Source organism: Homarus americanus, unplaced genomic scaffold (assembly GCF_018991925.1).
Source record: "Homarus americanus isolate GMGI-L3 unplaced genomic scaffold, GMGI_Hamer_2.0 scaffold20465, whole genome shotgun sequence".
Classification (NCBI taxonomy): domain Eukaryota; kingdom Metazoa; phylum Arthropoda; class Malacostraca; order Decapoda; family Nephropidae; genus Homarus; species Homarus americanus.
This window is the reverse complement of record NW_024756914.1, coordinates 7,237,795-7,260,941: the sequence shown is the minus strand read 5'-3', so window position 1 is coordinate 7,260,941 and position 23,147 is coordinate 7,237,795.

Genomic DNA, 23,147 nt, shown 5'->3' with positions numbered 1-23,147 from the left:
ATTTCACCTGAAGATTAGCCCCTAGCTTATTTCACAGGAATTTTAACCACCCTAAAGCATACCTACCCTAATGTAACGTACCTTCACCTAGCATTTCCTAACCTAACCTACCCTAACCTCACCTAACTCACCTCAGGTATCGTTCGGGTGGTTTAACTTCAGGTGAAACGAACTGGGGGAATCTTCAGGTGAAATAATCCTAGAAATACATTAGTACCCCAACAATGACATAAATAATTAGCTACAACAAACACACAAATATGACATTAAACAAAGACAATGCTCACCAGATATGATTAATTTTCCCCCGTGATGTTTACAGATAAGATACTAACGCTCGAGGTAACACACACACGCACACACAAAGACTTGCTATAATGAACACAACTGCTTTAATTTACAGACAAATATTGAAATGGTTAATCTAAACATTTTAAACAAAGCTTAGTACTAATGAAGAGGGTGGAGAGGGGAGTAGAGGGGTGAGAGGGAAGGAGAGGGGGGATTGGTAGTCAGGGTCAGTTCCTTCCTGATGGTCCCCTCTCACGTCACTCTCCCTCCACTCTCACCTGCCTCACGTCTCTGGCTCTCTTTCCCTATGCTTCCTTCTCTCTCTCTCTCTCTCTCTCTCTCTCTCTCTCTCTCTCTCTCTATCTATCTATCTATCATCCCCACCTACCCCGCGCCTCTCTCTCCCGCGGCTTCTACACACAAATCTACGGACTGGACTACTCAAATTTACAATGATGGAAATATAACAGATCATGATGACTATTGAACGATGGTGATGATAATGATGATGCTAGTAATAATGATGAATTGTTAATGATGATAATGATAATAGTCATACTAATAAACACTTAACGACCATGATAACGACACTGAAAAGAACAGAATAAACAATAAACAATAATAACAATATCGATAACACCTGATTAGGATAACACTAATTACTGAAGAAAATTATACAGGAACAATAGAATAGAATAATACTCCTCTTTTTAAATACGAGAATTATCGAGTGAATTAAAATACTTGAACTGTACAGGGGTGCGGGCAGGAGAAGACAACAAGGACCTTACAAGACGTGAAGATATCCTGTTTATTACGCGTCTGAGTCGTGTTCTCTCTGGCGTTACGTATTACCTAAATTGTATCCTGGTGTGTAGGTGATGTGTGTAGTACAATGTGTTGAATGCAATTGTGTAATACCATGTGGAAATGATGTGTATAAAATTGTAAATTGTGAGGAGAAATTGATGTTGACGACACTACTACTATATTATTACTATTATTACTACTTACTATAACTATTACTGCTATTATTACTATTTACTGCAACTATTATTTACTATTACACGTACTACGACTTAATATTACTATTATTTAACACTACTACTATTACTACTACTATAACTATTACTACTTACTACTGCTATTGGTTACTACTACTACATAATACTAATATTACTACTACTGCTAGTACTACCAGTACCACTGCTACTACTATCACTGTTACTACAAATACTATTATTACCACTACTACTACTACTACTACTACTACTACTACTACTACTACTACTACTACTACTACTACTACTACTACTACTTTTTAAACGTGGCCTCCATCCTCCCCCAATAGTCACACCTTCGCCGCCATTTTATTACCTTAAGATTAAATATCCTGATACATAAGTAGCTATACTAGCTGTGTTGAGTTAGTTGAGCCGCAGATCTATGCAGCATTCAGTGACTTGCCTCATAGTCAACATCTGCAGCTGTTGTCGGCTTTGGGGCCGATGCTCTCGTTTCCCTGAGGCACAGCAAAGCAGACCTAAGCCCAGAGGACAGTCGACATCTCATCTAGGGTGTAACATAACTTCTGGGATGCTGCTTCTGTTCGGATATCAGCTCCGCGAGTCTGGCGTAGAAACATCTTGCACTTGGTCCCATCCAATCAGAGGTTGTGTACACCAGATGAGTGAAGCTGCTTTGATCAACGTTCTGAATTCTCTCCCCATATGCCCTTATCTTGTCGTTCTCGTTCCTCCTGTGTGCAGCATCGCGAGCTAAGTTACGGTGACATGCGGCCATGGGATAAAAAATCCTGATGTCGAGGAAGGCTCGCTGTCCCCACGTCCAGAATCCTCGAGCACTGACGTCAACACGGGCTTCATTGGATGTGTTTGAAGTTCTGTGTTGGAAATTCTCACTGTCTAATGGAAGGAGAGTCGGTTCTACCCTGACATCACGACAGATTTCCTTCAACATATTTGCTGTGAGATCCCTTACTTCGTCATGCCTCATGCATATGAAGCCCCCTTTCTTGCACACCATGGCGTGATTGACGTCATAGGAAGAGCCACACACGCTTTGGGAGGGCAAACTTTCTACTGGCCTACCGTACCTTAGAGCCTTGTCATCTGTAAATTCTTGTTTATTGAGACTGAAACCATTTGCCCTTATCGGTAACGTAGTTAACCAGTTCGAGGCGCCCACCTCCTGCACTATAGCTTCTGTTTTTCAAATTGTCTGGTACTTGCTACATCAGTTGCTGCAACTTATCACTTTGGCCGTGCTGTCGTTCTGCTACTACTACTATTACTACTATTATTATATACTTTTTTTAATAAACGTTGCCTCCAGCCTCCCCTAATGGCCACACCTTCGCCTCCATTTTATTACCTTAAAATTAAATATCTTAATACATAAGTAGCTATCCTAGCTACTACTACTACAAATACTATTACTACTATACTTCTATTTATTATTACTACAAATACTACTACTACTACTACTACTGTATCCTAAACTGATTATTGAACTTATCATCAGAGAAATATATTTGTGTATCTTCCCTCATGAATGTAAATATGTTTCTTGGTAAACATGAAATATATTATTTGATATGTGAGGAAGACGTAGAGGCAGAGAGAGATGGCAAGTGCAAATAGATGAAGTAATTACTGAGAAACCCGATGTATGTAAGCAATGGGGGGAAGGGAAAGGGGAAGAAGGAGAAGAGAAAGAGGGAGAGAACGAAGAAGGGGAACAGAGAAGCGAACGGAAGAGGGGGAAGAAAGAGAAGACGAGATAAAAATGGGGAAAGAGAGACGGAGGAAGAGAAGGAGGAGGAGGAGGGGAGTTAGAAAAGGAATAATGACGAGAGGAAAATGAAGGGGAAGGAGAGAAGTAACAAGGGGAGAGACAAGGTGTACAAAAAATGGAGGAAAGGGTAGAACGAGAGGAGAAAGGAGAACAGAGGGAGAGGAGAGGTGAGGGGAGGAAGTAAGGAAAATGGATGATAGCGGTGTAAGACGAGGACACAGGAGGATAGACACACACACACACACACACACAGACGGGTAGACAGACAGACAGACAAGAAAGACAAACAGTCAGACACAAACAGATAGACAGATGACCCTCAAGAGAGGCAGTTTACAGTGTGTGTATAGAGAGATGGAAAGACAGACGCGGTAAATGAGATATATAGACACGTAGAGAATGAGGAATAAGAAGAGAGAGAGAGAGACGGAGGAATTAGAAAGACTGAGAGATCAAGGAGAGAGACAGAAAAAAAGTAAAGTCCATGAGACACGAAATAAGAGAAGTTAAGAAACGTACAGAGATAAAAGTGAAAGATAAACGAAATAGAAAACTTACAACGAGAGAGAAAAGAGATAGAGGGAGAGAGATAGACATAAAAGGGGACAAGACAACGAAAAGAATGACGAAAGTTGGTAATAAGAGAGACAGTCACTACAGGTAAGAAAGACAGGTGTAGAGAGAATTAATAAAGATGTGAAGGAAGATGAACAGGTGTAATAGGTATGTCAACTCCTTAATATTCTCCCCAGCTTATTTCACCTGAAGGTTAACCACCCTAGTGCTAATCTAATCTATCCTAGAAGTAAATTAACCTAACGCTAACATAACCTAACCTAAGTTGAATAAATCTAGCCTAAAACTAACCTAACTTAATCTAGCCTAACTGAGGATAGCCTTAGGTTAGGATAGCGTTAGGTTAGGTGAGCGTTAGGGTGGTTAAACTTCAGGAAAAATTTGGTAAGGGAGGATGAGTAGGTGAACTGACCACAGGATATGAGGTTGACGAGTACCATAACAATTTAAACAATGAGTTACTCACTGCCCAAAGGTAGAATATACCATACAGGAAACTCAGATCATGTAACAATGACCCCAAATGGTTGAATAATTATTTAAAGAATATTATATGACAAACAAGGGCTAAAGGTACGAGAATTAATCGTGGTGACGTTTACCTCCGAGATTATTATAAAGTATTGACCAGAAGAGTTAAGACCGAAATAACAAAAGGAAGAAAATCATGAGGTAAAAGTAGCAAGAGAGGCGAAGACAAACTGTTTTTTCCAAATGTACCAAACTAAAACACGTGACAAGATTGACGTCACAGTTGTGGGCGGTGCTGAGGACAAAACGTTGTTTACACTCGGAACGGCCAGGATGGTGTCTCATTCATTTGCCATTATTTTACCTAAGATGGTGCACCTGGGGCAAAATTTCTACATCCTTATGTTCTCCAACATACTGGTAACCAGGTGATACGGTGGCTGGAGTGTAGAGGACTGCCAGTAAAAGGAAACAAAGCAGAACTTGTAAATAGGTAAGTGTTGTTATTGTTCCACGTAGCTCTCCACAACTCACTAGTCGTGCACAACATCCTTAACAGCAGTGGCTCTTAACCCCAAGGTTGCGACCCAAATTTATTATATATTCAAGTAATCTCTATTTATTTTATCATTAATTAAATTTATTAGAAATGAAATGAAGACATGGGTCAAAGAGATATCCCCACCACCATAATTTGGATCACAACAAAAAAGGTTAAGAATCGCTGGGCTACAAAGATTTTTAATTTCCATTTCATTCACCTTTTACAATCTAGAATAAAATATTAAAGTGCGACACTACTAATGAAAGGGTTAATGGAAACAGTTTTAAGCCTTGGGGGGGGTGAGAGGTTGCACGAACTTAATAAAATCAGACATTTCTGATATTCACATTTAAGGCCAGCAACTTTCGGTCAAAAGCACTACAGCTCAATTCGTGGGTTTGAAGGCGATGGAGGTGAGAATGCCCTGGATTTCCAGTTGCAGCATAGCCGCCACTGCTGTAGAGGAGGCATCAGTGGTGAGGGTGGTAGGGGCATGCTGAGCGGGGTGAACCAGTTGTGTGAGTGAGGTGATGTCGCCCTTGAACTTGGAGAAGGCTTGGTCTGTCGCTGGTGTCCGTTGGAGGGGTCGTTTGGAGTGGCGTGGGAGGCCCTTCAAGAGGTTATACAGGGAGCGTAGCATGTCGGTGACGTGCAGGATAAGGCCGCGGTAGTTTTCAATGCCCAGTCTCGCGGCGTTGGTTGGTGCTGGGAAGTCCCGTATGGCCTCCACCTTCTGCGGGAGAGGTTGTCTGTCTCCAGCGAACACCTGATGCCCAAAATGGTTGACGGCTGTGGTTCCCAATAAGCATTTGGCGAGGTGGATTTTGATGCCGTTAATAGTTGAAAGACATCACTATTTATAATTACCCAAATATGTGTTCTGTCATGTCGTCCTCTTTTCCATTCTTGTCACTTTTGTATTATCCATTTATAAATAGCGATATTAATTGTTGTTTTTTGTTCAAGCATGGTAAGTCTTACTATAAGGGCCAGTCCTACTTACTGTAATGTCTCTGTTTCTGTCTTCCCCGCTGATTCCACGGCGTCTCGAATCGATTTTTAGTAAAATCGGCGGTTGACCAACTATGCAATATAGTCAGTTACCGACGAGCAAACTGATAACGACGTAGAAATGAGCAATATTCGTATTCTGAACATATATGTTTCATCTGTTTTCACAACGTAAAACTCAAACATGATACTCGAGGCACCGACTGCTTACAGAGATAGTGAAGAAAATTAAGAGAATTAGTAGTGACTAGTAACGATGTTAGTAAAACCTAATAAGTCACCCGACGAGATATTTGCCGGAGTATTAAAGGAATGTAAGGAAGAACTTAGTATGCGCTTATCAAACTTGTTTAACATATCATTAAAAACGGGTTTAATACCAGAATCCTGGAGGATAGCTAATGTGATACCGATTTTCAAGGGCGATAGATCAGTTTAGCATCAATTGCAGGCAAATTTCGGGAAGCAATCATTTCAAACTCAATTCAAAATCACCCCGAGAAACACAAGTTGACCAATGATTTCCAGCATGGCTTCACAAGTGGGCTTTCGTGCCTGACTAATCTATTAAATTTCAATTTCAATACTTTATTCCCTGATAAAGGAACCGGGATCCTAGTGCTGTCACTAGGTACCCCTGTACAATAACACCAGAAGCATCTGGCAAGTGTCACAAGTATATACAGTATAAATATTATAAAGGGGCTTACTAAAGCCTAAGGAAGGAAGGATATTCCTTCAACACATCAATATTATTTACATAATATCTGGCCAGTATGGGGAGGATCATCGTGTCTCCGTCAGGGGGTCGTGGAGTGGTGGTCCAGCAGGCGTCACGGAAGCGTTGTGTGTGGGGACATCTTCGGAGGTAGAGGACAAGGGTGCGGCTGTCGGGTCTTCTGCATAATGCACAAGCGCGTTGTTCAAGGGAGGCGGGGATACCAATCTCCCAAGCAAAGTCATACCCGATGATGATATGGGCAGCAATCACGTCCCTTTTCCGCGACACTTTCCCATAGAAGTACGAGAGGTCAGAAAGTTTACGGAGGATATTGTACCAGGTGGGCGGGGAGTCCAGGGGGACGGCTCCTTCCCGAGCTTCTCTCTGTTTGCAGCGAATTTGGGTCCTAAGCTGTAAAAATGTTCGAGGAACAACGTAGTCAGGTGTGGCCTTGTTGCAGCCAGTCTTGGCAAGGCCATCTGCTGCCTCATTCCCCAAGATACCGACATGACTGGGTATCCATAGGAATGTCACAGGACGGCCTGTATCCTGAAGTGTGGATGTTAACCCTCGTATTCGGAGGATGAGGTCCTTATTTTCCCCTGATCCAAATGCGATCCCGTCGAGAGCAGACCAGGAATCGCAGCAGACAAGCAAGGGGCAGAAACCACCGGCTTCTTCCTCAGCGAGAAGGGCAGCAAGGAGGGCTATCAGCTCAGCCTGAGTGGAGGATGCCCCGTCAGAAACTCTGAAAGAGAGTTTGATAGGCTCAGGGGCATCAGGACGGGAGATGCAGACACCAGCCCCGGCCCGACCTGTAGCGGGGTCAACAGAGCCATCAGGGTAGAGGACGACCCTACCTGGGGACTAGTGGGAGATCCTGGAGAGGTGGTATTTGCAGAGCACAACACAGGGTTCACGTGGGATTTCGGAAACGGTCCACCGAGGGCAATCACTTCAGGTTGAAACTCCAGCCAGGGAGGATAGGAACCAATAGCAGGGGCGACAACAATATCACGCAGGAGGTCGTGTTCCTGAAGGGCTCGGATGAGTGACCCTCGCCACTGTCTTCTAGATGGAGGTCGGCCTCGGAAAGCAGGAGTCAAGTTGGCTTGGACATAGTTGCCTCGAGGATCACGTAGAATGGAAACGGTAGTTTTCAGGTTAAACTCCTGGACTCGATCCTGTGAGGGGTAGAAAGACCAAGTTCGGTATATAGAGAAGTAGAGCGTGTCCACTGAGGGGCCCCAAGGATGATACGAGCAGCTTTCCTCTGGATAACTTCGAGACGGCTGACAGCAGTCCGACTAATGTTGACGAGGGCAGGGGCGGCGTAGTCGACACAGGAACGGACAAAGGACTTGTACATGGTGAGAAGTACAGGGATGGTGGCACCAAGGGAACGACTAATCTATTTTCATTCTTTTCCCCTGTTTTCGAATCAGTGGACGACGGGCACGATTATGATGTGGTTTTCCTCGACTTTAGCAAAACCTTCAACAGGGTCCCCATGAAAGACTAATACGTAAAGGAATTGGAACAGATATTCTAACTGGATTAAGGTGTGGTTACAGGGCAGGAAACAGAAAGTCAGTATTAATGACACTAATTTCGATTTGGGTGACGTCACTAGTGGAGTACCCCAATGTTCAGCACTGGGACCATTGCTATTTATCATATACAAGTACATAAACGACATAGATTTAGGCGTAGACAGCAACATAAGTAAATTTGCTGACGACGTTAAAATACAGTGAGTAATTAAATCTTTCGCCTAGGGGATGTAAACAGAGAAACCAGATATCAAATGAACAACGTTCTTATAATGAAATCCGACTATGAGAAAGATTTAGGGGTAATGATAAATGAGAATCATAAACCAAAACAAGAATATGTATTTGCTCGAAGGCTAACAAAGTACTTGGGTTCATACAATGGAGTGTTAGTTACAAGACTAGCGAGTTTATCCTTAAACTATATCTTGCATTTGTGAGACCTCACTTGGATTACTAGGATTACTCAGTTCATTTCTGGTCACCATACTACAGAATTGATATAGTATCCCAAGAAAGCCTTCAGAGGAGGATGATGAGACTAATCCCGGGCATTAGGAACCTTGAGTATAGAGACAGGTTAAAGCATCTGAATTTGCACTCCCTCGAGAGACGTAGAGTGAGGGACGATATGATCGAGGTGTATAAATGGAAGTCAGGACTGAACAAATGTGATAAAACAAAGGTACTCAAACTTTCCAACCAAGAGCGAACTCGTAGCACTGGTTTTAAATTAGATAAATTTTGATTTAGGCGCGAGATAAGTAAACACTGGAATGGAAATAGAGTAGTGGATGAGTGGAACAGATTACCGAACATCATCATTAACTCGAACACGCTGGGTAGCTTCAAATATAAGTTGGACGGATATATGAGTGATAGGGGTTGGGTATAAACGGGTTTAACGGGGCTGCTTAATATGGCCAATAGGCCCGTTGCAGATTCCTCCATTCTCATGTTCTTATGTGCGTGGGTGGGTGAGTGTGTAAGGGTGTTTATGTGTGTGTGTGGGTGGGTAGGTGGGCCCTGGCAGTGAGTCTCTGTCTAGGACCAGCTTGAATTATTTAACAGCTAGTGGAGTTGACACAGAGCGGTGTTATGTCAACCTGGGTGTTGTTCAGTCTGTGTGTGGTGTATGTGTGTGTGTGTGTGGACGCTACTGACATACATGTAGTTGCCGGGGGTAGTGCTACGTTGGCTAAGGGTGGTGGTGGTAGTGGCAGTGGTTGGAGGCATTGGTGGTAGTGGTGGGGGCAGTGGCGGGGATGGTGGTGGAGGCGGGTGGCAGTGGCGTGGATACAGAGGTGGTGGCGGCAGTTTATTTACATCTAAACCTTGAACTGTCATATACGCGACACTTTATAATTATGTAGCAGGAATTCTCTTATGTTCAAGCAGCCGACCTCCACTATCATTTTAAGCACTATAAGTCTGTCGTCTGCACCCGAGCAATACTTTATCACCTCTAACTTTAGTAATGTTGGTGCACAGGAATTTTAATATTGTTGTTTCCTTGAGACATCTTAAGATTCCTCCCCCAAGCTTATTTCATCTGGAGATTAACCACTCTATCCTAATCTAACTTAAATAATCCTAATCCAATCTTGCTTAATCTAACCTACACTCACCTAATCCCTCCAGGTAGTGTTATGGTGGTTAATCTTCAGGTGAAATAAGTTGAAGGAGTGAATCTTCAAACGACACAAGTCATCAAAATGTCAGAAAGAGACACGGAACCAAACTGATAGAAAATAGACGGTTGATTCTGTGTTAGTTTGTAGTAAAATATCATACTGTATCAGCTGACCAGACCCATGACGACCACTACACTGACACAACAGGTTATAATTTATTAATCCTGCACAAGATAAATCAACAGCAGCATCATCAAAGACAAATAATCACAGGGAAAGAAGAGAAGAGTTTACATTTCAAAAGTCGGTGGCCAGCAAACTCTTGCAGCCCACTGGGACACCCAAGACTCCTCGGGGCCGCTACCTGCCACACATTCACAAGTTTATGATAAAACGTACATTTTTTGGTCAGCGATGAGCACAGTATATCAAAGGGACGAGTAGTGGTGAACCTTAGAGGCCATCAGTAGAGTTTAGAGCCGAGAAAACAGTTTGTGACATTACGGTCCTAAACGTTTATATCAAAGAATTCTATTAGTGACCTCAAAGAGAGGTTGTGACAGCAGAAACGCATTACTACACAACGTGTCAAAGGCCAGAAAAAACACTCAGGGATTGTGGTGATATGGAAGATTCTTACAAATTAGAGTAGACAACTACTGTCAGTATGCTATTTAAAAGCATAGAGAATGATGTTTCTCAAATTCTCAAAATATTCCTCTGACTGAACCCATTCTTCATCATATGTCCGTCATGAACGCATTGCAAGAGCTGAGGTGACAGACTCAATCGAAAATAAATTACGTCGAAATCTTGAGGTGAAAATCGTAAACTCACCATTTTTTCTGACGGTGGTTCGCTAAGTGTATGTCAGGGCAAACAGCTTGGTGACTAAATCTCACAGCTGAGCGACGAGGCGACTGCGTGAACACATCTCTGTCCGGTGTTGAGGTCTGAGTCTCATACCTTCCTGGAAATTGAAAGAGTGGACGGGATACTTACATGTACCAGGCGGCCAAGTCTACTAAGCCATGGGTCACTTGAAGGCCTCACTACCAAGACAAAAGATAGGGAGAGGCTAATGGCACGTACAGACAATAAAATCAGCTGAGCGATGCTTCTAACTTATCTACTAGAGCGCAGGAAAGCTTGATGTTCTCAGTCCTCCCAGCAGGCAACAGAAAACTACCCAACTCTCACTCCCGTGGTAGACGACAAAAAAGTCTTCACTGTAAAACCTTCGTCAGGTGGATCACCAAACCTCGTGTCAAACTTGCCGATGTCACAAAACTGGTTGTATCACTGGAGGGTTATACACTGTTGGAGCTCCACTCGTCAACTGGTTGTGATCCACAGAACACACTAGCCAGGCAAAGGAAGTTAATAACCCTGAAATTCTTCATCTCAGTTATGGGCTCATGTAAGCGTTAGTCTCTCTCAGTACTAGCTGGGAGCTGTCTTATAAAGGTTAAACATTAACAAAGTTCACTTGTTAACTTCCCTGCAGTAACGTCAAGGTATACAATATGTGATAACCAATGTTCCGTGGCAGGCGAGAGTCGGGAGGTGCCGCCATGCGAAGACACTCTCCTGAAGAACACCCTTCAAGCGTATAGTATTATAAGGCTGTCATCCAGAAGCACTGGCAGGTTCTTTCACATGTCTGATTCTTCTACAAAACAAGGCTTGACAACAATATAAAAAGGAACCCTTGTTAATAAATGAATGACAGGTCTCTCCAGCCCCAAAGGTCATGCTTGGCCTGATACCATGCAGGTGTGGTATAAACCTGCCCGACACACTGCAACACACCTGCACCAGCATGAAGGAGAATCACGATAACCCGAAGCAGGACTCGGAGGATTCATGTGATAAAGATGGTGAATAACATCGTATATTTTTAATTCTCGTCTCAGCTAAACCCAGTCACCACGAGCAACCTGAACAAGACTACAACCATTTGAAACAAGAATACTCTACTCCCCACGTAAATTCATATTATATTATGCTGTTTTCAGAATTCCCCAAAACAAATTATTTATCCATCAATAATTTTGGTCTATAATCAATACATTTCTGGAAGGAACTGTTATTCTGAAAACTGTATCAAGATGCCACATATTGTCTCAGTCCTGAAATTACTGAAATATGTAGGTCTTCATAGTGTGCTTCATAAAGGGCGTCTTAACGGACTAACTGAAGCCAATTCGCACGCACACACACACACACACACAGTAATTAAAATGAAACAAGAAAATACTTGAGTCCAAAATTACGCCAAAATGTCACAGAAAAAAATAAGGAAAAATACCACATGACGAACGGCAATAAATCGGCTTAGAGGAGAGTGATAATTATTTTGTCGCCCCAAAGAACACATGAACGTTTGTAGGTCAGTGCCTCTTATACGCTGCCTGAAAATAATATCACATAGTTTGTCAGCGAAAAACACACATTTCAAAGAAGTATTTTTGGGGCACTCTTATAATGTAGACATTTGGGGCATTATTATAATGTAGACATTTAGGGCATTCTTATTATGTTGACATAATTGGGGCATTATTATGTAGATATATTTGGGGCATTCTTATTATGTAGATGTATTTTGGGGCATTTTTACTATGTAGATATATGGGCATTGTTATTATGTAGACACATGGGCATTCTTATTACGTAGACATCCTGGGGCATTCTTATTATGTGGATATATTTGGGGGCATTCTTACTATGGGGCATTCTTATTATGTGGACATATTTGGGGGCATTCTTACTATGGGGGCATTCTTATTATGTGGATATATTTGGGGGCATTCTTACTATGGGGGCATTCTTATTATGTGGATATATTTGGGGGCATTCTTATTATGTAGACATTTAAGGCATTCTTATTATGTTAACATTGGAGCATTCTTATTATGTAGATATATTTGGGGGCATTATTATGTGGACATTTGGGGGCATACTTATATCCCAGGCATATTTTAAGGGTTAGAATGTCACAGGCAGACCTTATGACTATTTCCTCCATTCTTTTTCTTAATGCTGTACGATAGTTTTGGATATGGCCAGCTGGCGGGCGTATGATGTAAGTCTAATCATACTTCCAATTACTGTTACCAAGGATAATTTAGACACGTTTACCTTAATTAATACGTAAATTTATCCATTTTCTCTTATGACATCACTCATCAGTTACCGACAGAGCTGTGCGTTGATTGGTTGCCGACGTCAGTTATCACTCAGGAGCTGTGCGCTGATTGGTTGGTGTTAACATACTTCACTTAAAACTGTGCGTTGATTGGTAGCTACTGGGTTCATTGTAAACAACTACAGGCCGATTTAATTAAGCAGGAAACGTTGTATTTGTCACTGTAAATAAAAAAGTTGTTATTTTTTCCTGTTAATACTCACTACACGACGCTAGTAAAGGTCGTATTATAAACAGAAATTCAAGGTGCATTATTATCCCTGTGATATTTCTTCTTATTTACGAGTTTATTAGTGGTGTTGTAGGTGAATTACTTGATTGGAATTGTAGTTTAGTATTTTAATAATATTTTGGTTCAGTAAACAGCTGTAAATTATAAGAAATATATATAAAACATAGATAAAAACTTACCCGTCTGTCACTACCACACGACGATAACGTTTCGACGCTATTACTCCAAGTGTCAATATTTGTTTAACGTATGTTTTTAAAACAAAATATAATACTTTATTTCATAAAGTTAAAGTTTCATAAAGAATGAAATAGATAATAAAACAATACTATACACCTTTTAAAAGCACACAAATGATCAGGTATACAGCAAGACTTTGGTAGGGATCATGGCAATAAATATAATAACACAATTATTCATGTATTTGTAATATTAATATAGTTTATAATTAATTAAAATTATATGAACGTTGATATATAAAAGAATATATGATATATATAAACCCTTAAAATAAATAATTTGTATATGATCCGCGCCAGACAACTCTTTTTGGCGGGATATATTTTCTTCACTAATTTTAAGTGTTCCTCTTGTCGTAACGCTTCTAATAAAAAAAAATAACTCATAATAATCTGCAAATATTTACAGTTCGGTGTTATTGCTTGTATTTATATAAATGAATAAATTTTGTTTTTTAAGATATTTATAACACAAAGGTAAAGGGGCGGAGCGAGGGAAGGAAAGCTTCCACACACCTCCACCAAACAAAATTTCTAACACGTTTTTAAAAGACACGAAGCAAAAATTCGATTTCACACAGGAAAAGTGATATTCCAATTATTATTTATTTAACACGATAAATGTTCATATTATCACATAAAAGCCATAACATTACAATATGCATTAATATACGAAAAGGAAACATCCGATTGCCACATACAGAAGTAACATCCCTATTTCCACTTTCTAATGCTGCTAAAAAATTTCAATTAAATGCTACATAAATTCCCTTTAATGACGTTTTAATGGCGCTAAAACATTATAAAACCTAATTTCATCTCAATGGAGCTTTATCGTACCGGAGGAGAGTAGTGTGCGGTGAGGAGGTGGGAGAAGGCGGCAGGAGGAAAGGAGAAAGGAGGATAAGAAGAAGAGAGGAGGAGATGGAGAGGAAAAAGAGGGAGGAGAAGAAGGGAGGAGGTGGAGAGGAAGGAAAGGGGGGAATAGAAGAGGTGGATAGGAGGAATGATAAGAAGAGGGGGAATAAAAATGAAATGTATTGAAGCAGAAAAATTGGCACACGGAATTAGATAGAATTATAGATACAAAACCAAACAAACGTAAGAGTTGTTAAATACACAGACTAACAAAGAAACAGAACAGATATAAAAGGAAACAAACAGAGCAAGAGATTATTGAACAAACCAACAGAGACTAAAAGCAATGTTATCTCCTCCCCTCCGGTTTCACCAAAAAATAATCAAAATAAATATAAGATATTATAGAGAGCGAATCAACGTAAAATATAAAAATAAATGGATAAAATATTTCGATAGTTTAGAAAAAAATAGCCAAAATATATGTAGTTTTGTTTCGTAGAGGCCAAAGTTAACAAGGAGGTCGACCACTACCCAACCCCGATATCAGTCAACGTTGTGAACCGTAAATAATGATGTAAAAATATGTGACAAGCGCAGCGTGTGACGAGAACTTTGCCGTCGACTAAAAAAAACTCAAGAGGTTGAAGAAAAAAAAAAAGTTGCTTTTTTAATGTTTAATATAAATTATCTTAAAAATCAGTGGAAAAAAATACACCCTGATTTAGAGATTAGGAAAATATTATATACCATTGGGTAAAATATTCCTGATTTTTTTAATTATGTTGTATTATTTATTAGTACGTTCCTGGGTATTATTATTAATTTTGCTTAAGCATTTCTTACACAATTCTATTTACTTAATAAACAAACAAGTACAGTATATTTCAAACTTGTATTCAAATGCTTGTTGAGTAAAGGCAAACAATATATTCATCTCTGTTTTCAATTTAGTGCATTAAAAGGATATACAGCATATATATATATATATATATATATATATATATATATATATATATATATATATATATATATATATATATATATATATATATATATATATATATATATATATATATATATATATATATAAAGGCAACAGAGATTTTAATAAGAGTTTATGATTACTGAAGTTAGTTAACACAACACCTTGGTCAAACTTAGCGTCTCGCTGCCTCACAAGTGTACTATATATTTTAAGTGGAAGCTGGCATCACACGGGGGGATCAATGTTTATCGCCTACCCTTGTCATTTTTAACGGGAATAAGTTCTGTACAAATTCTTTTCGTATGGATTAAGGAAAATAGTTTAATATACAACATAGTTTTTGATTATATATAAAAACATGTTTAACTAAATATTATAATTGTAAGAGTTTGGTTAGAAGTGTTTAGTGGTGGGCGTCTATGGGCATCCGTGGGCATCTGTCATATGTCACACTGTCCTCATCATTAGTGTTTGGACCTCCGACCTCCAGGCCCCTAGAGGTGAAGTAAAGCAACAAGTTTATATCCTGAGGGAAATAAATTATGTCATTTTTTTAACAAGCATGTAGTTGGTCGGTGTCTTAATGGTCAGGTCTTGTAAATATATAATAAATTAATGTGCTCATGTCATGGAGTCAGTTGTATATATCTGATGTTTATATTCGGTAAAGAAAGTATTTAGTGTGTTTATCAACCGAGAAAATATGGTTAAATATTCGTTTGGTTGAGAAAAAATAAAAAATAAATGGTGATACATGAATAATTGTATTAACGAAAGAGAATTAACGAAAGCAAAGTGATGTTTACGACCTGTTTATATTTACGTCTGGCAAAGAACAGCGAGTTAATGTTTACATAATTTAGTCACTCGTAATTATGAACCAGCCAAGTGTTGCCACTACCCTCACTCACTCAAGTCCCTCACTCACTCAAGACCCTCACTCACTCAAGTCCCTCACTCACTCAAGACCCTCACTCACTCAAGACCCTCACTCACTCAAGACCCTCACTCACTCAAGACCCTCACTCACTCAAGACCCTCACTCACTCAAGACCCTCACTCACTCAAGTCCCTCACTCACTCAAGACCCTCACTCACTCAAGTCCCTCACTCACTCAAAACCCTCACTCACTCAAGTCCCTCACTCACTCAAGTCCCTCACTCACCCAAGTCCCTCACTCACTTTCACCAAACACTAATATTTCTGATACGAAATAAAGTTGTCCGATAATATGGCGGAAGACGATGAATATAATGATGTTACGGAATTACTTATAAAATACAGGGTAAGTCGCCATCGTCCTTAGTGCGTTAGACAGTTGACCCCAAATGGTTAAATCATAATAATAAATGGGTTAAATCATCATCGTCAGAGGGTTAAACCATAATAGTCGTGATGGGGTTAAAACATAGTCGTCATAGGGTTAAAACATAATCATCAAAGGGCTAAAACATAATCATCAAAGGGTTAAAACAGTCATGAAAGGGTTAAAATATGACCAAAGGGTTAAACCATCATCATGAAAGGGTTAAAACAGTCATGAAAGGGTTAAACCATCTCCATGAAAAGGTTAAACCAACGCCATCAAGGATTAAACCATCGTCACCAAAGGGTTCAGAGTCACTGGTGAGGGATGGTTGTATTGAGTAATTATTGATATATTCAGAGGTTTGTGTCAATTCAAATTTTAACCAATGATTCCCCGCCATCTTTACTAGTTAGTTAAGGAGTTATGATTCAGTATCCCAACTATTTTTTTTGTTATATTTTTTTTTCAAGTGTTTTAGTTTGAGTTGAATAATTTAGGTATAATTTTAATATATAATTTATGGGGGAATAGTGATCGTTTATCAATCCTAGTGAAATACGAATAATGGAGAGAGGGGAGAGGGGAAATAGGGATGTAGTCTGGAACCTGGAAATAGGGAGGAATACGAACTCTGGAAAAAAAAGGATGAAATAGGAAGGAATCTAGACCATGGAAGTAGACGAAATAGGGATTAATACGGACTGTGGAAGAAACGAAATAGGGAGAAATCTAGACCCTGCAGAAGGAAGAAGGAATGGGGAGGTGAGTGGAGTTGTATCCGCATTAATGATTCAGGCGTCAATATTTGCATCAACAACAGAGCCGGCAGTAACAAGCAAGAGTCTAACGTAACAATTACCATGTTTGATCTGTCCAGCCAAAATTTAAGTCTCGGGTATTTTGCTAAATTCCGAAGTTCACGTTTTCTCTCATACTAACCCCATCGCTTGTGAATAAAGAAAACGTAAAGTTCGCCCTAAGAGGAAAAGGAGGGGGGATAAACATTCAAAAGGTATAACTTATCTAGATTGATTTTTATCCTTTATGAAGATGTTTTATTGGTATTATTTAATTTGTTGCAACTACATGAATCTCGGGAATTTTATAGTTGCAATCAGTAGTTTTGACAATTCTAAGACACTTTTCTTCAATGACATTTCTGAGACAAATTACGTATAAGCGAGATATTTAAATTTTTAATATCTATGAAAATTTACTTTTTACGTATTGCCAATAAATGAATCTCGTGAATTTATAGTTGCAATCAGTAGTTTTAACAATTCTAAGACACTTTTCTTCAATGACATTTCTGGCGCAAGATACGTTTAAGCGAGTATTTAACATTTTATTATACATGTTCGTACGTGGCGGTACACACCCAGAACATCGAACGACTGTGGCGTTCCTAAGTTAGATTGTCAGGTCAGGTTAGGTTAGGTCAGGTCAGGTCAGGTTAGGTTAGGTTAGGGTTTTGTTTTTTCTAATGGTCTTCGGTGTGTTTTGAACACTTTTTACCTTGATTTTTTTAGCTAAACTCTATTGATTTGCGCCAGAAATGAAGGTAAAATTCGTTCATAACACATCAAAAACCATCGGAAAAACGTGGTTTCAACTTCGATTTCGTATAGTGGCAACAAGTGAAATTGCCATACAAGTAAGATCAGTTTAGTATGGGCGTAAGTAGTGTAAGTATTTTGTAGGGCTGCCAACCACCCCTGGGGACGCCCTTGAATGCATCCTTTTGCATTTCCTGACCTGAATCTTGACAGCCATTTCTCTGACCACTCCTGAAGCTGAGAGGGCTCTTTCACAGTGCGTTTGTTATTAAGTTCTCTGAATATCTTACGTTTTTTAAGTAACTACCTGTACAGTACAACAGATAATGAGATTAAAACATTTACTGTCTATCTATACATATGTATCCATCTTCTCGTTCATCTTTACACATATATATGTATACCGATATAATCACCACATTCCTGTAGTCCGGGAAGTAATCCGTCTATATTTCCCGGGTAAGGTTTTCTGAGTAAACGGTTTATTGATTTGAAAAGTAATCTAATATTCTTGCATGAAAAATAAATGCGTTGTTAGTAACGTTTAAGAGTTTTTTTTATGATATAATCGAGTATATCAGAAGTGCTGGCACCCATGTCTCGTCAACACATCGGTATGCGTGTTCAAATTTATTTTTCACAAGTTTTTCTTTATTGACAATTTATTTATTTCGATATATTAGACAATGTATATTTGTATGTTCGATATTTCACTAGCTCATATTGCTTATTTACCTCCAAGACTGAGGGAGAGAGGCTACCGGTAGACAGTCTCCCTCACGGTTCTTCATATTTACAGTATGTGTTATTTCCGATTTATTCAAGTGATTAAATTTATAGTTATGCAATTGTATTTATTTTTAGATTGGATCATTGCACTGTAACTTGTTGATTTTGTCAATGGATAAATGTGAGGGTTCTGTGTTGATAGTTTGATGAACTTTTGTTATTTCCGAGCCGCAAGAGTTTACTGTAGTGCCACTGTAAAGTATAGTTACGTACTGTAGTATAGAGGAATTGTGAAGTAGAGGAAGTATTTGAAGTAGTATAAACGTACAACTTCATTTTAACACCTGCATTAGATATATTTCATCATTCTGAATAAGTTTCACTCTATACACTTCTGTCGAAAATTAATAATAGTGAACCTGATATGACCTGACCTAACCAACCAAGGACAACTACCTAACCTTACCTTACTTAATTTGGTATCTGGTATCGGTTTTCTACTTTCGGACAACACGGGAATCTTCAGAATTTTATATTTGGTATCAATAGTTTAGACTATTCTAAGACACGTTTCTTCTGTGACGTTTCCCTCGCAAATGACCTAACCTCCTAACCGTCGGTCTCCCCTCCCCCCGACCACCCGGCACATATAAGTCGTGTCTTAGAGTAGTCTAAACTCGTGATACCAAATATAAAACTCTTAAGATTCCCGAGTTGTCCGAAAGTAAAATAATACCCAGGTACAGTCTCACCCAAAAGTTGGTTACCCTCCCAGCTAGCTATTGCTGTACTGCCTGCTTCAGATGTTTGAAACTGTCTCAGTACCAACCAGAACATGAAACCCATACGAATGAATCTAAAGGTTCGAAGTAACAGACTCAAGTTCATACATCTGAAGCAGACAGCGCGGCAATAGCTGGCTGGGAGAGTTAACGAACTTTTGGGTGAGACTGTACCAATGATAACAACTTTGTTTTAATCATTATGGTGTCATTTTGAGTTTTTTAATGGACGTGAGAGAAATGTACTGTAAGCTGGGACCGAGCGGGTCGATTGTAAACCGACAATAGGTGACTGCAGATTTTTCAGAGGATTATTTACGGTAAATAGCCAAAAATGTTAAATATCTCGCTTACATGTAATTTGCGATAGAAATACCATAAGGAAAAGTGATAGAGGTGGATGAGATCTGCCTATAGCAACTATTGATATGCAAACATCTTTTGATTCCACTTGTAAAATACCGAATTATTAATGGACTTAAATGTTTTTTCAAGTTACATACTTAAGGCTCGGTATATTTCCTACCATTTGAACAAGCAAAGGAGAATGCTTGTTCTTGTTCGTTCGCGTTTATACAATTGAGTAAGCATAGTTTGCTATTTGGCTTCGACCTTTATCTATAGTTAGTGTAGCATCCATGGGTCTATGGCTCCTGCTAGTTCAACTTTATCCAGCATATTTTCATAAGAGGCCAACAATTGTCACCTCCCTCAAATTTCTCAGCTACAGTGGAGCAAACGGTTAGGACCAGGAGTTAGTGGAATTCGTTTAAACTTTCTACAGTTCTTTGGATATTAACGGTAAATTTTAAGGTCTTCTATACGACTGGTGACCGTCAGCTGTTCTGTTATTATGGTGGGTGTTTTTAGACTGTTATATATGCTGATAACTTTCACTTCTATTCACTTGTGTAAATGTTTGGTTTTCTAGATATAAGCCAGTTGGTAAATTTACAGTTTCAACCACAACTACTGTTCGACCACAAGTTTTCCCAATTTGACCTTTATTTCTGTCTAAAATGAGTCGTTTTGGACTTACCATCTCCCCATACAACCTGACCCAACCACCCAAAGAAACCTACCTAACCGTCCCCGTCATTGAAAGTAACGTTGTTGAAGAAGCATCATGGTGTAATTTTTTTTTTTTTTGTGGACGTGAGAGTACGGAGCGCGATGACTGCAGATTTACATTAATTTCTTACGTGAATTTACTTTCTCTGTTAATGTCCATTTGCGACGGAATTGGTATTAGAAAAAGTTGTTCCTATTGACAAGATATAACTAATGGTAAACACAAAATTGCTCTAACTGAGTTGTGGCTGAAACTGTTAGGTTAGGATATGATTTCCGCCATTTCTATATTTTTCCCAACATAATACAGTATCCTTTAATAAAATCAGTGAAAACTGGGTATTTTTAAACCCATTTTCAATGAAAAACAGCAAACGCTCACGATCCAAATACTGGCAATTACTAATTTTAGTTCGGGTCATCCCGGGAATCTTAGAAATTTTATCTTTGGTATCAGTAGTTTAGTCAATTCTAAGACTTTTCTTCTATGAAGTTTCCCTCGCAAATGATCTTCCTAACTGGGGTATATGCAAGTTGGGTTTGATGCCCACACAGTATTATAATGGAGGCAGAGAAGGTCAGTTCATGATCCTTGAAAACATCGATCAAGTCGATAATTCTCTTTACTGAAATATCAGTGATGGATGTGAGGAGTTTCTTAGTAAGGCTGAGTTAATGTACAGTAAGTGTATTGAGTGTTGATCTTGTGATGGGAATGTGCTTATTATTTATAGATTGATGTATTATCTATGAGTCAAGCTTCCTCATTATTCAGACTCAGGTTGTTTTTCCTCTGTTATTGCATCAGACCGCATGGCCCACTATGTCTTCGTCCACCGGAAGTTGGTTGTGGTTCTTGTCCCTAAGTCCTGGGCTCAGTCGCTTGTGTTGCCAGGTACTATTTTGTGTTATATCCAGGCTTATAATTTTTTATGCCCAAACCCGGACAAGGATTAATTTAATGAGGCCATGGTATTATACTACATATATTTGCCTTTAATTTGTCTTTTTACATGGAAAAAAAAATAACTTCGGGAACATAATAATGGAAAACATCAGCTAAACCTAAATTCCTTTGATTCAGACATAATTTAAAGAAAATGTTTAATAAATTGCAAATAATATAATTCACAAAGAAAATACAAATTGCATTATTTCTCCAATATACTGTTTTGTTTGACCAGCCGTATACTTGTCACTAAGTCGTGCTTTCTTACCGCGTTTCTAACAAAACTGTGAACAAGTTAAAATAATATTCCTTCTACTTTGACTTTTTACATAGAAAAAATAATTTAAAAATGAAAAATATCAGCTAAATTCCTTTGTTTTAAATACCATAGAAAGAAAAATTGTAATAAGTTGTAACTCATGTATACTGTAACCGCCCGGTGAGCGACTGAGGGATAATGAGACCCTTGCACGTAGGACTCGGTTGTTCTTTATTCGGTCAAAACCTGCAGAGTACAAATGACATATGTTACGTATGAGATAGTTAATTCACTCGTATGTTCCTTCACTATTAACAACTACATGTGATATATTTGAGTAGAGTGGCGGTGTTAAACTATATAAAAACTTACGTGTTTCGGGTCTAATGTAGGACTTATTAACTCCCTGACTTGATGGTTCACTGGGCGGCTAGAGACTATCCCCCCCCCCTCCCTATCTCTCTCTTTCCCTTCTAGTTTATCCTACTGTGGCGGTAACATAAACTATACCACAATAATACACAATTTACTCTTTTTCCTTTCTCTTTGTCCATCTATACTTCTCGAGTCTGTAATAGGCCGGCGGGCCTGTGCATGGCAGCTCCTGTCGGGAGTTACAAGCACACCCTATCGTCCATGAATCTATCTAGCCTCATTTTAAAACTTTCCAGCATCTCATCACTTACTACAAAGTTGCTAAGCTTGTTCCACTCGTCCACCACCCTATTTGTACACCAATTTCTTCCTATCTCCCTCCTAAACCTAAACTTATCCAACTTAAATCCGTTGCTACGAGTCCTATCCTGCTTGGATATTATAAGAACTTTCTCTATGTCGCCTTTGTTGATTCCTTTCACCCACTTAAATACTTCTATTATATCTCTCCGCACTCTTCGTCTTTCTAGGGAATGCAAGTGTTGGCCAAGTCATGAATGAGCTCGCTCTCGGTGCTGTCACAACATTCTTGCAGGTTAATCAGAGTTCACACCTCACTCCAAGAAAATTTGCCCAGTTTTCTAAACTTGTGGCTTCTTAAACCTTAAGCTTTGACCATTAATGGGGCAGGTATCTGCAAGTTCGTTATGAACACTCGACTTAGAAGTTCCCTATGAGATGACTATACAATTCTATGAAGTCACCCTTTGCCTGCCTATAAGAAGGGCAACTAACTGCAGGCATTCTAATCTCTGGATGCCTGAGGTTCTGTAGTGCAGGCTCCAGCCGGGTGGCCTTCCTGTGGATGTTTTCTATAGTCTCTAGCCAGACGATGTAGCATTTCGAAATGGGGAAACCTTCACTTGTGAAGAAATGTAATGAGGGACGGATTGTCATGGGATGCGAATGCCCT